This window comes from Bombina bombina, chromosome 4, assembly GCF_027579735.1.
Source record: "Bombina bombina isolate aBomBom1 chromosome 4, aBomBom1.pri, whole genome shotgun sequence".
NCBI classification, from domain to species: domain Eukaryota; kingdom Metazoa; phylum Chordata; class Amphibia; order Anura; family Bombinatoridae; genus Bombina; species Bombina bombina.
Window position 1 is genome coordinate 188,780,118 of NC_069502.1, and position 20,117 is coordinate 188,800,234.

Here is a 20,117-nt window from a genome sequence, read left to right on the forward strand (position 1 = left end):
TTTAAGTATTTAGTTTTAAATAGGATTAATTTAGTTAATAAGAGTTACATTTATTTAGATGTATTTAATTAATATTTAAGTTAGGGGGGTGTTAGGGTTACTGTTAGACTTAGGTTTAGGGGTTAATAATTTTATTACAGTGGCGGCGGTATAGGGGGGGCAGGATAGGGGTTAATAAATTTATTATAGGTGGCGACGGTGTAGGGGGAGCAGATTAGGGGTTAATAAGTTTAATATAGGTTGCGGCAGGGTCCGGGAGTGGCGGTTTAGGGGTTAAAGTATTTATTTAGTTGCGGCGGGGTCCGGGATCGGCAGGATAGGGGTTAATAACTTTATTATAGGTGGCGACGGTGTAGGGGGGGCAGGATAGGGGTTAATAAGTTTAATATAGGTTGCAGCGGGGTCCGGGAGCGGCGGTTTAGGGGTTAGTAACTTTATTTAGTTGCGGGGGGCTCCGGGGGCGCCGGTATAGGGGGTAGAACAGTGTAGTTTAGTGTGGGTGCTTAGTGACAGCTTGTCAATAAAGCTGGGAAAAAGCCGAAGAGCAGCGAGATCGGATGAGTGATAACTATCACAGTCCGCTGTACGCCCCGTACTTGGTGCACGGCTTTTTGACAGCTTTTTTGATAACTTAGGCGAACGTATTCAGGTCCGTGGCGGCGATGTGAGGCGAGCTTAGGCGGGCGTATTCAGGTCCGCTGCGGCGATGTGAGGCGAGCTTAGGCGGGCGTATTGGACCGGCGAAGGCAGGTAAAGTAACTACCCCTCTTAGTCTCTCTCACCTGTGCCCAAGTATAGGTGTTACTTTTTGTGCTCCTGGGTGCTGTATATCTGTATGCTGAATTGCTGTATTGATTCACTGTTGCTGAACTCTGCCTGTTTTGACTACTCTGCTTGCCTTAACCCCTGAATTGCTGGACTGCTTAACTGTTGATGAACTCTACCTGTTTGACTACGCTGCTTGCCTTAGACTCTGCATTACTGGATTGCTTAACTGTTGATGAACTCTGCCTGTTTGACTACACTGCTTGCCTTAACCCCTGAATTACTGGATTGCTTAACTGTTGATGAACTCTGCCTGTTTGACTACGCTGCTTGCCTTAACTCCTGAATTGCTGGATTGCTTAACTGTTGATGAACTCTGCCTGTTTGACTACACTGCTTGCCTTAACCCCTGAATTACTGGATTGCTTAACTGTTGATGAACTCTGCCTGTTTGACTACACTGCTTGCCTTAACTCCTGAATTGCTGGATTGCTTAACTGTTGATGAACTCTGCCTGTTTGACTACGCTGCTTGCCTTAACCCCTGAATTGCTGGATTGCTTAACTGTTGATGAACTCTGCCTGTTTGACTACGCTTCTTGCCTTAACTCCTGAATTGCTGGATTGCTTTACCATTGATGAACTCTGCCTGTTTTGACTACTCTGCTTGCCTTAACCTCTGCATTGCTGGATTGCTTAACTGTTGATGAACTCTGCCAGTCTGACCATTTTATTGGTTTACCCCTGAACTGTTATACTGTTGGATATCCTTTTGTTGCTGACTCCTGCCTGTTCCCGGTCCTTCTATTTGTTTACCCCTGAACTGCCATACTGCTGGATTACCTTCCTGTTGCCGCTGAGTACTACCCTGCCTGCTGTGAGTACTGCTTACCTCATTTTACAAACTCTCTCTCTGCTCTGGGATATTTCCTATCATTCCAAGTTTGGTCTGATAGTGGAATTTCCCATGAGCATTACATTATACTTGTGCCATGGACCCAAATGAGGTAGCAAATGCAGTTACTCATCAGGGTCTGACGCTGGGAACACATACCACGCAATTGCAGAGTGTGGATTCAAAACTACAGGCTATAACTGCTTTGCTCTCCTCACTGGTTGCTGAAAAGAACGCTGCTCCTGTTGTTACACAGCCAGTACCTGCTGATAGTGTCACAGCTCCTTCCCCTGCCTCTGGAAGGATACCATTACCTGACAAGTATGATGGTACTACCAACTGTATGGGTTTCCTGAACCAGTGCAGGCTGCATTTTCACAATGACCCCCACACCTTCGAGTCTCATCAGTCAAAGGTCACTTTTATTATTTCCTTACTGAAAGACAAGGCCCTAGCCTGGGTCTCTCCTCTTCTGGAACAGAGCACTCAACTCCTGAACGATGCTGATGCCTTCACTTCTGCATTATCTTCTGTATTTGGGACCTCCGGCCGCGCTGCTGCTGCAGAGTACTTTCTGCCAGAGTAATAGAACTGTGGCACAATACGCCATTGAGTTTCGCACTTTGGCACTCGAGTCCAGTTGTGATGTCAGTGCTCTCAAGGCGGCCTTTAGGAGAGGTTTGCATGATTGCATCAAGGATGAGCTTACCTATCAGGATGTCCCTACTTCCCTGGATGAATTCATAGCATTTTGTATTACTGTACTTGCTTTCAGGAGAGACAAGCAGAGAGAGACAGAACTCGTAGAATCCTTTCTTCCCGTGCTCCTACTCGTCCGGTCTCTAGACCATCTTTTACCCCTTCAGCACCTCCAGTTACCTCAGTAGAGGAACCCATGGATCTCTCCTCCCTTAAACCTGCAGAATCTGAAAGACAAAGAAGAAGGACATTGTTTTTCTACTTTGGTTCTAACTCACACCAGCTAAAGAACTGTGATATCCTGCCTGGAAAAGCCAATGCTTAGAGGATAAAACTGGGGTACCTCTAAGCGTGGTTGCTACTAAATCTCCTCAATCTTCTCGAATCCTGGTACCTGTTACCCTCTCCTTTCTTCAGAATTTTGTCCACACTCAGGCCTTTATTGATTCAGGAGTAGCTGGAAATTTTTTGAATAACCGTTTCATGATTCAGGCAGGATTACCTCTTCTGCAGAAAAAACACTGTCTTAAAATAACTGCTCTGGATGGCACTCCCCTTGAATCAGGTTTAATCCATTTTGAATCAGTACCCCTAACCATGACTGTGGGAGTCCTTCATACTGAACAGTTGCAGTTTAATGTAATTCATTCTCCAGCACAACCAGTAATCCTTGGTCTTCCTTGGCTCCGTATACACAATTCACAGTTTGACTGGACTGAGGGACAGTTGGCCTCCTGGGGTACATCCTGCTTCCACTCCTGTCTGGCTAAAGTTACTCCATTACACTACATCCCCATTGCCAGCCTACAGACCCCTTCAAGCCTTCCCTCAATTTACATGGATTTTACTGACGTGTTTGAAAAGAAAGCAGCTGATAGGCTGCCACCCCACCGTCCTTATGACTGCAAGATTGACCTTCTTCCTGGAGCCCCACTTTCTAAAGGGAGGACTTATCCACTCTCCAAAGCTAAAACCAAAGCCATTGAGAAGAATATATTCAAGAGAACCTAGCTAAAGGTTTTATTCACCGTTCCTCTTCTCCTGCTGGGGATGGTTTCTTTTTTTGTCAGTAAGAAGGATGTATTGACTACAGAGCCCTTAACAACATCACTATCAAAAATCGCCATCCTATTCCGTTAATCACTGAACTTCATGATTCGCTCCAGAATGCTTGCTACTTCACTAAGTTGGATCTACGTGGGGCATATAATTTTGTTGGTATATTTCCAGGGCATGAATGGAAGACTGCCTCCAACACAAGATCAGGGCATTATGAATACCTTGTAATGCCTTTTGGGCTGTGTAATGCCCCTGCTGTCTTCCAGGCATTTGTCAATGTTGTCTTCCGTGACCTCCTCAATCATACTGTCATCGTCTATCTGGATGACATCCTTATTGTCTCCTCCACCCTTGAGGAGCATCATGAACATGTGAGACAGGTACAACTGGATTGATTAACTGTTGATAAACTCTGCCTGTTTGACTACGCTTCTTGCCTTAACCCCTGAATTGCTGGATTGCTTTACCGTTGATGAACTCTGCCTGTTTTGACTACTCTGCCAGTCTGACCATTCTATTGGTTTACCCCTGAACTGTTATACTGCTGGATATCCTTTTGTTGCTGACTCCTGCCTGTTCCCGGTTCTTCTATTTGTTTATACCTGAACTGCCATACTGCTGGATTACCTTCCTGTTGCCACTGAGTACTGCCCTGCCTGCTGTGAGTACTGCTTACCTCATTTTAGAAACTCTCTCTCTGCTCTGGGATATTCCTATCATTCCACTTGACGCCGGGATAAGAAGACTTCTGGCCAAAGTTTGGTCTGATAGTGGAATTTTCCATGAGCATTACAGCTGGCATGCGATTGGCTGTGTGCGAGCAAGGGGTAATCTTGCACAAGAAGGGGCTTGAGCAATGATAAATGAGGGCAGTGTATTGCTGCCAACTAGCTGCAATGCTGTGCAGACAGAAGCAGAATTATACACTTGTGTCTGTCCGGGGGTTAACAAATAAAGGCCTATATATAAAATCTTCATTTGCAGTTATCTTTGGTTAATTTTTTACCTTTTTGTAGCCTGGTAGAGTATGTTGTAACTCTGCTGTAGTGCTCTGTGTTTTCTTTTGTTTTTGTATAGATGACAGAGAAACATTTTAATGCCTGTGTCTGTATGGGCTCCTTCACGTATAGTTAACTGCATTGAGGCCAAACTCTTAAAGAAACACAAACTTGCTGAAATAAGTGTAATATTTATGACAGTCAGTCAATGGACTAGATTTAGTCAAGCTCACCTAAAAATGGTCTGCTTCACCTGGGTTTTTAAAGGCCAGTTGCAAAATTTGTGAAGAAAGACTCTCCAATAAAAACTATATTCGGGGTGTTCACTATATTTCTGGAGTAGATTGTGATAATAATTGCAATGTATCAAAATATGACTCTACAATTAACTATTTTTTTAACTAGTTTGCATTTAGTCTGCTGCGTATATATTTGTTTAAATTAAAATTAAATTAATTTAAATTAAATTTAATGTTTATTTATTAATTTAAATTAAGTCAAGCATAGCTAGTCTTGTGCTTTGTTCATAACAACATAGATCACACTACTGTAAAATCTTAATAGAAGTTATGGATTTTAGATGTTTGTTAGCTATTGTTAGGAATGGCATTGTATTTCACTGTTGCCATATTTTATGCTGCAGTTTCACTTATTTGAATTGACTTACGGACACACTTTGTTAAAAGTGTTGGCTTCTGTAACAATAGGAGAGAATTCCAAACAGTCTACAGTAATAGCCAACAGAAACAATGCACTTTTATCGTCCTTTAATTGCCAAACCTGCTGCTTGTATTTAAAGAAATGTATGGTAGAACTGGTGTTCCTGAATGACATCAAGTGAATGACAAGAGAATCAAATGTTTGAAAAGCAACAATGGTGGCTAAGATGATTTGGATAATGCCTTTGAATAAGCCCAAAAGGGTTTACAAAGACAAACTGATTATTGGAATATTACATCTCAAGGTGATTGGAAAGTCATATGACATTCTGAAGAGAAGCTAGAAATCAAATTGTGACATCAATGAAAAATCAGCCAAGCAAATGGCAATATTACTAATAAGGGTCAGAACATATGGTCATAAGGTGACTTGCCGCTTAAGCTGCCTGATTCAATGAAAGCGCAGTTAGAATGTAATAATAATCTGGATATGGGTTGATTTTTTGAGACTTTATAGAGACATTTTTGCTTATAGAGCATCTAATACAATTTGCAAACACTAACTGCAACTTTTCAGTTCTCCTCACTGTCACTCTCTTATGCTTTTACCATAACCCTTCACAATAACGCTTCCTTCTTAGGGTCTGATGAGCAAAAACTCGCTGTCATGGAGAGCAATCACAAAACATCTTTTTTTAAAACCTTATTTTCTAATATAGAAGTCTCTCCTTCACATACAGAACTCTGCATCACTCAAGGTAACATTTGTGTTTCTAAAATTCTTTTAGGGACCTTTCTGTACTGAAGAGACTTTTTAGATTATCTTGCCTGAACAGAGAGCTTTAGATAATCGGGCCCTAACTCTCATGTGCTTCCCTAGTTTCTTGTAGGCTGTAAACTTTAGAATCTTTTAATATGTAGCATAATCAGGTTACAAGAGAATGAATAGTCGGGACCTCCTCTTCCTTTCTCCACTGTTATATCCCCATATATATATATATAATGTACCTCTGCAGAGAGCTGCATGAATCGTCAAGACTTTATTAATAATAGTAGCAATAATACTAATAATATACAATGTTGCAAGCAGCTATTAGAAAGAGGGAAGGAAGAAGGTAAGAATGCTAGTTTTTAAGAGATAAATTCCATAGCACTAATAACCAAACAGAATTAACTAACGCCTAGATTTAGAGTTCTGCGTTAGCCGTCTAAACCAGCGTTAGGGGGTCCTAACGCTGTTTTTGTCCTACCGCTGGTATTTAGAGTCAGTCAGGAAAGGGTCTAACGCTTACTTTCCAGCCGCGACTTTTCCATACCGCAGATCCCCTTACGCCATTTGCGTATCCTATCTTTTCAATGGGATCTTTCTAACGCCGGAATTTAGAGTCTTGGCTGAAGTGAGCGTTAGAAATCTAGCGACAAAACTCCAGCCGCAGAGAAAAGCCAGGAGTTAAGAGCTTTCTGGGCTAACGCCGGTTCATAAAGCTCTTAACTACTGTGCTCTAAAGTACACTAACACCCATAAACTACCTATGTACCCCTAAACTGAGGCCCCCCCACATCGCCGCCACTATAATAAATATTTTTAACCCCTAAGCTGCCGACCGCACACCGCCGCAACCTACATTATCCCTATGTACCCCTAATCTGCTGCCCCTAACACCGCTGACCCCGACATAATATTTATTAACCCCTAATCTGCCCGCCCCAACGTTGCCGCAACCTTACCTACAATTATTAACTCCTAATCTGCCGACCGGACCTCACCGCTACTATAATAAAGTTATTAACCCCTAATCTGCCTCACTCCCGCCTCAAAAACCCTATAATAAATAGTATTAACCCCTAATCTGCCGACCGGACCTCGCCGCTACTCTAATAAATGTATTAACCCCTAAAGTCTAACCCTAACACTAACACCCCCCCTAAGTTAAATATAATTTTTATCTAACGAAATAAAATAAATCTTATTAAATAAATTATTCCTATTTAAAGCTAAATACTTACCTGTAAAATAAACCCTAATATAGCTACAATATAAATAATAATTATATTGTAGCTATTTTAGGATTAATATTTATTTTACAGGCAACTTTGCATTTATTTTAACCAGGTACAATAGCTATTAAATAGTTAATAACTATTTAATAGCTACCTAGTTAAAATAATTACAAAATTACCTGTAAAATAAATCCTAACCTAAGTTACAATTAAACCTAACACTACACTATCATTAAATTAATTAAATAAATTACCTACAAATAACTACAATTAAATCAATTAAACCTAACACTACCCTATCAATAAATTAATTACATACAAATACCTACAAATAAATACAATTAAATCAACTAACTAAAGTACAAAAAATAAAAAAAGAACTAAGTTACAAAAAATAAAAAAATAATTTACAAACATTATTGTTACAAACTGCTATTTGTGACTGGCCCTTTAAATGGAAGGTTGCCCTGCTTCCCTGGATTTTGGAGAAGCCTATTTGCCAGCCTCCTTCCTCATGACTATGGCCCCTGGAAGATTGTGCCCCTGAGAGTATATTGACTTTTGTTGGGTGTGTGTGGCCCTTTGGGAAACGTCTGGGGACATATTGTGACTCTGGTGAACAATGCCCCCTTTAAGACTATGTCCCCAGACCTGCGAAATGACTTGTCCCTGGCTTTCTCCCACTTGGTTCAGTTTCATTGTGTGCCATTAAGAGTTAAATTTTGTTCAGCTTCAAGAAACCTATTCTACATACAAGTCTGCTGGGATTAGCTCTAATTAGGTTTAGTGATCAACTTTCCCATTGTCTAATCAGACTTCTAGTAGTGATAAGGTGGACTGCATTGTTTTATTGTGTGTAATGTTATCTGCTGAAGTAAATGTTGTGGCCTGTCAAAGGGAGTGTCTCTCTATCTAATATCAAATGTGTGATGGGGGATTTTGTGCCTCCCCCTGAGAGTGTCCTGTTTGCATGTAACCTCAATAAAAAGGAGGCTGTGTGCTCCAGCACATCAGACCTATTTTTGACCCTCTAACTTGAAGCTTTGACTCATGTTTGTAGGGGACAGCTTCAGCTAATATCACTACAGGGATTGCTGACTATGGTGCTGATGATTCTTTGGTGAGCGCTAGGAGCATCCTTTTCTACGGTCCAACTTCCAGCCAGCTTGGAGGCAACCGTAACATTTGGCGGCAGCGGTGGGATTGGCGTCCTAGCGCAAGGAGCAGCACCACAACAGCACTGGTATCGTAGGAGAGTTATTGAGGGCAACGCTAGCCACTGCGCAGCGTCCCTACCTACAGCAGCATGGAGCTGACAAGACACTATTCAGAACCCTGTGAAGAGCACCTCAACCTGATCCGTCGCTATGAGGGCGCGGATTTCGTTCCAGAGGTAAAGAGGCGGCTAGTCCGATATGGTCCAGACCCTGCACAGGAGGTAGTCAGTCGCATCATCCGGGAATTGGATACGGAGAACAAAGCGGCACGAGCCTTTGAGCGCCAACTGTGGAGTTTGAGGGTCTGGACACCTGGTCTCCAACGAGAAAGTGAGTCACAGGGAGCGGAGAGCAACGACCTCCCTTCCCAGCGGCAGCCAGAGTTACAGGGAGAGGAGAGCAGCGACCTCCCTCCCCAGCGGCAGTATACCGTGCAGAGGGAAGAGACAACCAGTCCCCTTCCCCAGCCAGAGATACCAGAGGCAGCAGGCCTCATAGACTGGTCCTGGGAGGACCCCCAGCAGGCAGGTGGAGATGGGACCGCAGTCTCTCTACCGGCCCTACAGGGATGCTGGGCAGGCGGCCCAGATCCCCAGCGACAGACCCAGCTACAGGGAGGGGAGAGCATCGACCTCCCTCCCCAGCCGGAGTGTGCCTTCCAGGGAGAGGAGACAACCGGTCTCTCTCCCCAGCCGCAGCATGTTCCACAGGAAGCGGAGAGCATCGACCTCCCTTCCCAACGGCCACCGGAGTATCAGGAGGAGGAGGTAAGCCAATCTCCCCCTCCCCAGCTAACTCCTAACTTGGGCCCAGGGTTAACAGTGGAGATGTTAACCCCCACTGACCCCCACGTTCCCTTTGCCACCGGGCAGGACTATGCCCCAATTCCCCCAGCAGAAGAGCTGGCATCAGAACAGAGCGCTGCTGGCCTCTGCCCTACAGACCCCCTTGTTACAGGACTGGCCTGCAAACCCCTCACCCCAGCAGAAGCGCTGGCACCAGGGCAGAGTGCCGCTGGCCTCTGCCCCCCAAGTACCATCAGCTATTTGCACAGCTGCGCCAGGAAGGCAGAGGATGCTACACTTTCATCCTATAACCTGGAACCTACAGGCCAGTGCTACTTGTTGTGGGGGGGCTGCTTTGCTGCTAGTGTTTATTTGTGGGTGGGTTGCGAGACTAACTTAGGCACTGACCGACAGAAGGTCAGGTGCCTTGTTAGTCTCCCTCCAAAAGGGGAGATATGTTACAAACTGCTATTTGTGACTGGCCCTTTAAATGGAAGGTTGCCCTGCTTCCCTGGATTTTGGAGAAGCCTATTTGCCAGCCTCCTTCCTCATGACTATGGCCCCTGGAAGATTGTGCCCCTGAGAGTATATTGACTTTTGTTGGGTGTGTGTGGCCCTTTGGGAAACGTCTGGGGACATATTGTGACTCTGGTGAACAATGCCCCCTTTAAGACTATGTCCCCAGACCTGCGAAATGACTTGTCCCTGGCTTTCTCCCACTTGGTTCAGTTTCATTGTGTGCCATTAAGAGTTAAATTTTGTTCAGCTTCAAGAAACCTATTCTACATACAAGTCTGCTGGGATTAGCTCTAATTAGGTTTAGTGATCAACTTTCCCATTGTCTAATCAGACTTCTAGTAGTGATAAGGTGGACTGCATTGTTTTATTGTGTGTAATGTTATCTGCTGAAGTAAATGTTGTGGCCTGTCAAAGGGAGTGTCTCTCTATCTAATATCAAATGTGTGATGGGGGATTTTGTGCCTCCCCCTGAGAGTGTCCTGTTTGCATGTAACCTCAATAAAAAGGAGGCTGTGTGCTCCAGCACATCAGACCTATTTTTGACCCTCTAACTTGAAGCTTTGACTCATGTTTGTAGGGGACAGCTTCAGCTAATATCACTACAGGGATTGCTGACTATGGTGCTGATGATTCTTTGGTGAGCGCTAGGAGCATCCTTTTCTACGGTCCAACTTCCAGCCAGCTTGGAGGCAACCGTAACAATTATAAAAATATTACAACAATTTTAAGCTAATTACACCTACTCTAAGCCCCCTAATAAAATAACAAAGCCCCCCAAAATAAAAACATGCCCTACCCTATTCTAAAATAAAAATTGAAAAGCTCTTTTACCTTACCAGCCCTTAAAATGGCCTTTTGCGGGGCATGCCCCAAAGAATTCTGCTCTTTTGCCTGTAAAAAAAACATACAATACCCACCCCAACATTACAACCCACCACCCACATACCCCTAATCTAACCCAACCCCCCCTTAAATAAACCTAACACTAAGCCCCTGAAGATCTTCCTACCTTATCTTCACCACGCCGGGTATCACCGATCCGTCCAGAAGAGGCTCCGAAGTCTTCCTCCTATCCGGGCGATGTCTTCATCCAAGCGGGGGCTGAAGAGGTCCATCATCCGGTTGAAGTTTTCATCCAAGCGGGGGCTGAAATGGTCCATCATCTGGCTGAAGTCTTCATCCAAGCGGGGGCTGAAAAGGTCCATCATCCGGCTGAAGTCTTCTATCAAGCGGCATCTTCAATTTTCTTTCTTCCGGCTCCATCTTCATCCCGTCGACGCGGAACATCCATCCTGGCCGACGACTTCCCGACGAATGACGGTTCCTTTAAGGGACGTCATCCAAGATGGCGTCCCTCGAATTCCGATTGGCTGATAGGATTCTATCAGCCAATCGGAATTAAGGTAGGAAAATTCTGATTGGCTGATGGAATCAGCCAATCAGATTCAAGTTCAATCCGATTGGCTGATCCAATCAGCCAATCAGATTGAGCTTGCATTCTATTGGCTGTTCCGATCAGCCAATAGAATGCAAGCTCAATCTGATTGGCTGATCCAATCAGCCAATTGGATTGAACTTGAATCTGATTGGCTGATTCAATCAGCAAATCAGAATTTTCCTACCTTAATTCCGATTGGCTGGTAGAATCCAATCAGAATTCAAGGGACGCCATCTTGGATGACGTCCCTTAAAGGAACCGTCATTCGTTGGGAAGTCGTCGGCCAGGATGGATGTTCTGCGTCGGCGGGATGAAGATGGAGCCGGAAGAAAGAAGATTGAAGATGGACCTTTTCAGCCCCCGCTTGGAAGAAGACTTCAGCCGGATGATGGACCTTTTCAGCCCCCGCTTGGATGAAGACTTCAGCCGGATGATGGACCTTTTCAGCCCCCGCTTGGATGAAGACTTCAGCCGGATGATGGACCTCTTCAGCCCAATGATGGACCTCTTCAGCCCCCGCTTGGATGAAGACATCGCCCGGATAGGAGGAAGACTTTGAAGCCTCTTCTGGACGGATCGGTGATACGCGGCGTGGTGAAGATAAGGTAGGAAGATCTTCAGGGGCTTCGTGTTAGGTTTATTTAAGGGGGGTTTGGGTTAGATTAGGGGTATGTGGGTGGTGGGTTGTAATGTTGGGGGGGTATTGTATGTTTTTTTTTACAGGCAAAAGAGCAGAATTCTTTGGGGCATGCCCCGCAAAAGGCCCTTTTAAGGGCTGGTAAGGTAATAGAGCTTTTCAATTTTTATTTTAGAATAGGGTAGGGCATTTTTTTATTTTGGGGGGATTTGTTATTTTATTAGGGGGCTTAGAGTAGGTGTAATTAGCTTACATTTTTTTTATTTTTTTTATAATGTTTGTAAATTATTTTTTTATTTTTTGTACTTTAGTTAGTGTATTTATTTGTATTTATTTGTAGGTATTTGTATTTAATTTATTTAATGATAGTGTAGTGTTAGGTTTAATTGTAACTTAGGTTAGGATTTATTTTACAGGTAATTTTGTATTTATTTTAACTAGGTAGCTATTAAATAGTTATTAACTATTTAATATCTATTGTACCTGGTTAAAATAAATACAAAGTTGCCTGTAAAATAAAAATAAATCCTAAAATAGCTACAATATAATTATTCGTTATATTGTAGCTATATTAGGGTTTATTTTACAGGTTAGTATTTAGCTTTAAATAGGAATAATTTATTTAATAAGAATTATTTTATTTCGTTAGATTTAAATTATATTTAACTTAGGGGGGGTGTTAGTGTTAGGGTTAGACTTAGCTTTAGGGTTTAATAAATTTATTAGAGTAGCGGTGAGGTCCGGTCAGCAGATTAGGGGTTAATACTTGAAGTTAGGTGTCAGCGATGTTAGGGAGGGCAGATTAGGCGTTAATACTATTTATTATAGGGTTTTCGAGTCGGGAGTGAGGCGGATTAGGGGTTAATACATTTATTAGAGTAGCGGCGAGGTCCGGTCGGCAGATTAGGGGTTAATAATTGTAGGTAGGTGGCGGCGACGTTGGGGGCGGCAGATTAGGGGTTAATAATAAAATGCAGGGGTCAGCGATAGCGGGGGCGGCAGATTAGGGGTTAATAAGTGTAAGTTTAGGGGTGTTTAGACTCGGGGTTCATGTTAGGGTGTTAGGTGCAGACTTAGGAAGTGTTTCCCCATAGGAAACAATGGGGCTGCGTTAGGAGCTGAAAGCTGCTTTTTTGCAGGTGTTAGGTTTTTTTTTCAGCTCAAACTGCCCCATTGTTTCCTATGGGGGAATCGTGCACGAGCACGTTTTTGAAGCTGGCCGCGTCCATAAGCACCGCTGGTATTTAGAGTTGCAGTGGCGGTAAATTATGCTCTACGCTCCCTTTTTGGAGCCTAACGCAGCTCTTCTGTGAACTCTAAATACCAGCGTTGTTTAAAAGGTGCGGGGGAAAAAATACACGCGTAGCTAACGCACCCCTTTGGCCGCAAAACTCTAAATCTAGCCGTTACATTTTTCTTTATGGGCCCAATTAGGCATGGAGAGAAATCATCAGCTTATTTTACTGAGCATTATATGAGATACACAGTTCTCAAGGTAAAAATTGCCTTTAAAACAATTCCTAAGGGGCCTCATATTACAGATGAGGCATCTTATAGAATCTCACCAGACCAGAGAGCTTTAGAGAATTGAGCCCTAAACAGAAAATAACTAAAATGGATGCCCTGTTTCTGAAGGCCATTGAAAGAACTAAGCCTTTTGATCCATATTTCAAATAAACACCTAGATTATGAGTTTTGCGCTAAACAGGGTGCTAAACTAACGCCAAAAAGTTGCGTTATTTCACTCTCCATAGAGTGTGCGTGCGATATGGTGGCGTTAAGCTCCATACCGCACAAAAGCCAAGGGCTGCTTTGACGTGCTTGTGCATGCTTTCCCCATAAACATCAATGGGCAGAGAGTGTTAGAAAAAAACACCTGAAGTGCGGAATGAAAAATCTCCGTAATGCAGCCCCATTGATGTCTATGGGAAAAAAAAAAGTTACGCTTAAACCTAACATAAACCCCTAGTCTAAACACCCCTAATCTGCCGCCCCCGACATCACCGACACTAATAAAAGTTATTACCCCTAATCCGCCACTCCCGACATCGCCAGCATTATAATAAAGTTATTAACCCCTATTTTGCCGCTCCCCGACATCGCCACCACTAAATAAACCTATTAACCCCATCACCGACACTAATAAAGTTATTACCCCTAATCCGCCGCTCCAGGAAATGATAAATGGGGTCCATTATTATTATTATTATTATAATTTATTTATAAAGCTCCAACATTTTACACAGCGCTATACAAAGGTATATTACAATTATAAGGGTACAATACAATAGAAACTTACAATGAGACATTATGTAAGACTATACAATGTACATTGCTACACATACATTGACAAACATAAACAGGAGGAGAGGCGTGCCCTGCACTAAAGCGCAATCAATTGTAGATGCAGTTTACACAAAGTGAGCAACAATTAGAGAGACTCTCAAGCTTACAATATAAATAATATGTATAGTCATAGTATTGTGTTGATAATAAATGATAGTAACTCGAATAGAAAGTAACAGCCATTACTATTATTTGTGGCTGCCTTACTGCTTGAGCTGATCAATGCATGGGTGACATTAATATGATGGCTCTTGACCCGCTGCTGGTAACAGTTCTGCAACACATTTGCTATCAGTTGCAGGTCCCCTAGTAGCTAGACTTAAAAGGACATAAATGTGGGTTAAATGGAAATAAAATGTTTGCATAAATATAGCCCTGCAAATGGTTTAAATATATAGTTAAAGGGATATAAAACAGTAGATACATGCTACCCATAATGATGTATTCAAAGCAAAGACTAGACTAAGAATAATATCAATTTTCCCCCCTGATTTTATTAGTTGTTTAAATATCAAGATATAATTCTTAAAGTTTTTGTTTCTATAAAGTACTTTCGTTTCTGTAATGTAATAGGTGCTGCTATGTTTGAAATTACAGGGATAGAAAGTTCAAAACCGAAATGTGTATGAGTCCATTTTATTTTTTAATAGAAACCTTTTTAAAATATGTTATAAAAGTTATTACTGTTTTTCATCAGCTCATCATACAGCCTACATCATGGGTGGGCAAGAGGTAGATCACGGTCTACCAGTGGACCGCAAGTGAATTTTGAGGTGACCGCCTGGAAGATTTCAAAAGTCTGCATAATAAGAGAAATATTTCTCACACATCTAGATTATGCGTGAAGAGCCTCATCACCGTAGATATATGAGAAATGTTTCTCTTATGCAGACTTTTAAAATCGGCTATGAGTCTATGACGGCTGTATGTGTACTTCAGCATGTGGGACGTGGCTGTAGCTAAACTCGCTGCCCCAGGTTTGGTTACTGCCTGTCCCAAACTCTCCTACTTTTTGTCTCAAGAGCGGTCAGTCCATAGTACAGACTCTTCATGCGCCAGGCTGAGATGCTGCTCGGTATCCCTGGGTTTGGCATTTCCAGGCCCTGCTCTGTCTGATATTCTGCTGCTACTTCTAGTTCTGTCCTCCGTTACTTGTCACCAGGCCCTGCTCTGTCTGATATTCTGCTGCTACCTTCTAGTTCTATCCTCCGTTACTTGTCACCAGGCCCTGCTCTGTCTGATATTCTGCTGCTACCTTCTAGTTCTGTCCTCCGTTACTTGTCACCAGGCTCTGCTCTGTCTGATATTCTGCTGCTACCTTCTAGTTCTGTCCTCTGTTACTTGTCACCAGGCTCTGCTCTGTCTGATATTCTGCTGCTACCTTCTAGTTCTGTCCTCCGTTACTTGTCACCAGGCCCTGCTCTGTCTGATATTCTGCTGCTACCTTCTAGTTCTGTCCTCCGTTACTTGTCACCAGGCTCTGCTCTGTCTGATATTCTGCTGCTACCTTCTAGTTCTGTCCTCTGTTACTTGTCACCAGGCTCTGCTCTGTCTAATATTCTGCTGCTACCTTCTAGTTCTGTCCTCCGTTACTTGTCACCAGGTCCTGCTCTGTCTGATATTCTGCTGCTACCTTCTAGTTCTGTCCTCTGTTACTTGTCACCAGGCTCTGCTGGGTGAATGGTCTGGTGTTGTTTTTTTCCCCAGGGTCTGTTACGCCACCTCCTCAGGTTCTTTTACTTACTCTGTACCAGGCTTTGATGCTGCTCTCTAATACTTTCTCTGACACACTAATATTAGCTTTACTTTGTGCTAGTTTCTCCAGCTTTCTGTCCCCAGAATTTGTTGTCACCAAATTGTGCAGGTCAGTGCTGATGCTGCTATACCAGTCTCTGGTTGCTGTGTAATGCCGTACAGAGCCTGCAGGTCCTGCTGCTGTTACTGTTCCAACTATTTGAAATAGTCTTCAGCTAGTAGCGGACGGATGGAGAGCAGCCAACAGGACCTGCCCCCTAATCAACCTGACATGGCGTCCAGCCAATAAAATTAATTTGTAGAATGAGTCTGTCTATGATTGGCTGAGAATAGTTCACTATCATCGTTGTACCTGAGCTGTGGGTTTCCCATGTGTTCCAGACTTGACTACTCCCCTGGACTCAAGCCGTCTTGATTGTGCGGTACACAGATGAGGTTGCTTGATGGTCCCAGCATGACGTAAAGAGAGAGCTCTCGCAGTAAGTAAAGAGTGTGGCTGTATTTATTATTAAAGAGCGTGGCTGATTTCTAAAGCTGTATTATTTGTGGCAAAAATACAATTTTCAGCCAGCAGGTCCTATTTGTATCAAAAATACCATTTTCAGCCAGCGACTGGTGTGTTTTTTTTAGTTAGGTGACCACGTCACTTGGAATAAAATTACAGGTAGCCCTTGCCTTACAAAAGTCTGCCCACCCCTGGCCTACATCATTAAGTTGTCGGAAGAGCAGCAGGTATGTGTCCTGTTCCGCCTCTAGCCTGTGGAGCATGCAGTATGCACTGTGATTGGTTGTACCACATAACTTAAAGGGACAGTGAAGTCCAAAAAAAAACTTTCATAATTTAAATAGGGAATGTATTTTTAAATAACTTTCCAATTTACTTTTATCACCAATTTTGCTTTGTTCCCTTGGTATTCTTAGTTGAAAGCTAAAACTAGGAGGTTCATATGCTAATTTCTTAGACCTTGAAGACTGCCGCTAATCTGAATGCATATTGACCACTAGAGGGCATTAGTTCATGTGTTTCATATAGATAACATTGAGCTCATGCACGTGAAGTTACCCTGGAGTGAGCACTGATTGGCTAAACCTAGGTAGGCTCATATGCTAATTTCTTAGCCCTTGACATTTTTCACAACTAGAGGGCATTAGTTCATATGTGCCATATAGATAACATTGTGCTCACACTGTGGAGTTACCTAGGAGTCAACACTGATTGGCTAAAATGCAAGCCTGTCAAAATAACTGAAATAAGTGGGCAGTTTGCAGAGGCTTAGGTACAAGGTAATTACAGAGGTAAACATGTATTTCTATAACAGTGTTGGTTATGCAAAACTGGGGAATGGGTAATAAAGGGATTATCTTTCCTTTTAAACAACAAAAATTCTGGTGTTGACTGTCCCTTTAAAATAAACAAAACAAAACAAAAAGGCTTGCTACTGGCAATGTATACCATGTAGGAGCACTCAGTGGCATTTGAATTGAAAGAAAGGCTTCTCTGTATTTTTCGATGCAGTGCTTTAAAAGCATTGTAGTAAATAGGCTTACTGCACCTTTAAAACTTACAATTTTTTTAATCCACACATTTTACACAAAAAAAACGCAGTACCCAGCAATATGATTCATAAACTTGATACACAGTTTTAAAAAAAAAAAATTCTACATAGCGTAAATACATACTGTAATTTTTGTGCAATAGCTGAATGTGCTAGGGAAAGCTGACCTTGCCAATGTGTGAAATTATGAGTTTTAGTTTGTACAAATCAATAAGCCCAGAGAACAAATTAATTTGAGAATAGACAGCTACACACCATCTGGTACACAATGTATAAAAATGTTCAAGCCCCGGCTTTGCATAGTAACCTTCTTAAACTCTGTGCTAGCTCATCTCAGGAGACTGGATTTTCAGAGCTTCTTAAGACATAAGAAAAAGCTGTTTCAAGCTCTTCTGAAAGCAATGAAAACATCTTTAAACTTTCAAAGTTACCTAGAGAAGTTAAGCAACGCAAATACAGAGTCTAATTTAGGGAATAGCCTAAGATCTATTGAAATAAACTTCAATCCAAACCCATTAAAGATTTTAATTTTTTATTATGATATTTTCAGCATTGGATATAGACATTTTAACAAAACGATAATACTCTCTTAGTCAGTACATATATGAACCAATTTATTTCAAGACATTTAGCTGCAAGTGATAAAAGGGAAACCAATAAAGGGCTCGATTACAAGTGACACACTAATGTTAGCGTGTGCGCTATTAAATGATGGTGCATATTATAAATTGAAAGTAAATGTGACCATGAGAGTGCAAACTAAATTTGAGCTTGTCAGGTTAGCACGACTGAAGACCTCCAGTAAAGGGTTTGGGCTTAAAGAAAAGTTGCATTAAAGACAACATAAATACATTAAAATAAAGTGTTATAAAGCTTAAAAGGTATATGGTAAATGACAAGGTATTTGAATGGAGCGGGTTTTAATCAATATATATATATACATACATATACATGTGTATGTATGTCCATAAACACATATGTATATACATGTGTATTTATGTTTATATGTGTGTATATGTATATACATGTGTATTTATGTTTATATGTGTGTATATGTATATTCATGTGTATTTATGTTTATATGTGTGTATATGTATATACATGTGTATTTATGTTTATATGTGTGTATATGTATATACATACAGTGGGACAAAAAAGTATTTAGTCAGCCACCAATTGTGCAAGTTCTCCCACTTAAGAAGATGAGAGAGGCCTGTAATTTTCATTATAGGTATACCTCAACTATGAGAGACAAAATGTGGAAACAAATCCAGACAATCACAATGTCTGATTTGGAAAGAATTTATTTGCAAATTATGGTGGAAAATAAGTATTTGGTCAATATCAAAAGTTCATCTCAATACTTTGTTATATATCCTTTATTGGCAATGTCAGAGGTCAAACGTTTTCTGTAAGTCTTCACATGGTTGTCACACACTGTTACTGGTATGTTGGCCCATTCCTGTATGCAGATCTCCTCTAGAGCAGTGATGTTTTGGGACTGTCGCTGGGCAACACAGACTTTCACCTCCCTCCAAAGGTTTTCTATGGAGTTGAGATCTGGAGACTGGCTAGGCCACTCTAGGACCTTGAAATGCTTCTTACGAAGCCACTCCTTCATTGCCCGGGCGGTGTGTTTGGGATAATTGTCATGCTGAAAGACCCAGCCACGTTTCATCTTCAATGCCCTTGCTGATGGAAGGAGGTTTGCACTCAAAATCTCACGATACATGGCCCCATTCATTCTTTCATGTACACCGATCAGTCGTCCTGTTCCCTGGCTTATGTAGGGACACACGTCTGGCACTGCAGGATCTGAGTCCCTGGCGGCATAGTGTGTTACTGATGGTAGCCTTTGTTACGTTGGTCCCAGCTCTCTGCAGGTCATTCACTAGGTCCCCCAGTGTGGTTCTGTGATGTTTGCTCACCGTTCTTGTGATCATTTTGACCCATCGGGGTGAGATCTTGCGTGGAGCCCCAGATCGAGGGAGATTATCATGGGTCTTGTATGTCTTCCATTTTCTAATTATTGCTCCCAAAGTTGATTTCTTCACACCAAGCTGCTTGCCTATTGCAGATTCAGTCTTCCCAGCCTGGTGCAGGTCTACAATTTTGTTTCTGGTGTCCTTCAACAGCTCTTTGGTCTTCACCATAGTGGAGTTTGGAGTGTCACTGTTTGAGGTTGTGGACAGGTGTCTTTTATACTGATAACAAGTTCAAAAAGGTGCCATTAATACAGGTAATGAGTGAAGGACAGAGGAGCCTCTTAAAGAAGAAGATACAGGTCTGTGAGAGACAGAAATCTTGCTTGTTTGTAGGTGACCAAATACTTATTTTCCACCATAATATGCAAATAAATTATTTCCAAATCAGACAATGTGATTGTCTGGATTTGTTTCCACATTTTGTCTCTCATAGTTGAGGTATACCTATGATGAAAATTACAGGCCTCTCTCATCTTCTTATTGGGAGAACTTGCACAATTGGTGGCTGACTAAATACTTTTTTGCCCCACTGTACATATCTACACATATAAACATATATATATATACATGTATACACATATATACATATGTATAAAAACTTATGAAAATATGAAAAATTCTTTGTATTCAATTTTAATATTTCAAAATGTGGTTTACTATGTGTGTACTGTAAATATTATGCATGTTCTTTACATAGGGGAAAATGTGCTATGTATTTAAAAATAAATATATATATATATATATATATATATATATATATATATATATATATATATATATATAAATAAACAATACCTATACCTA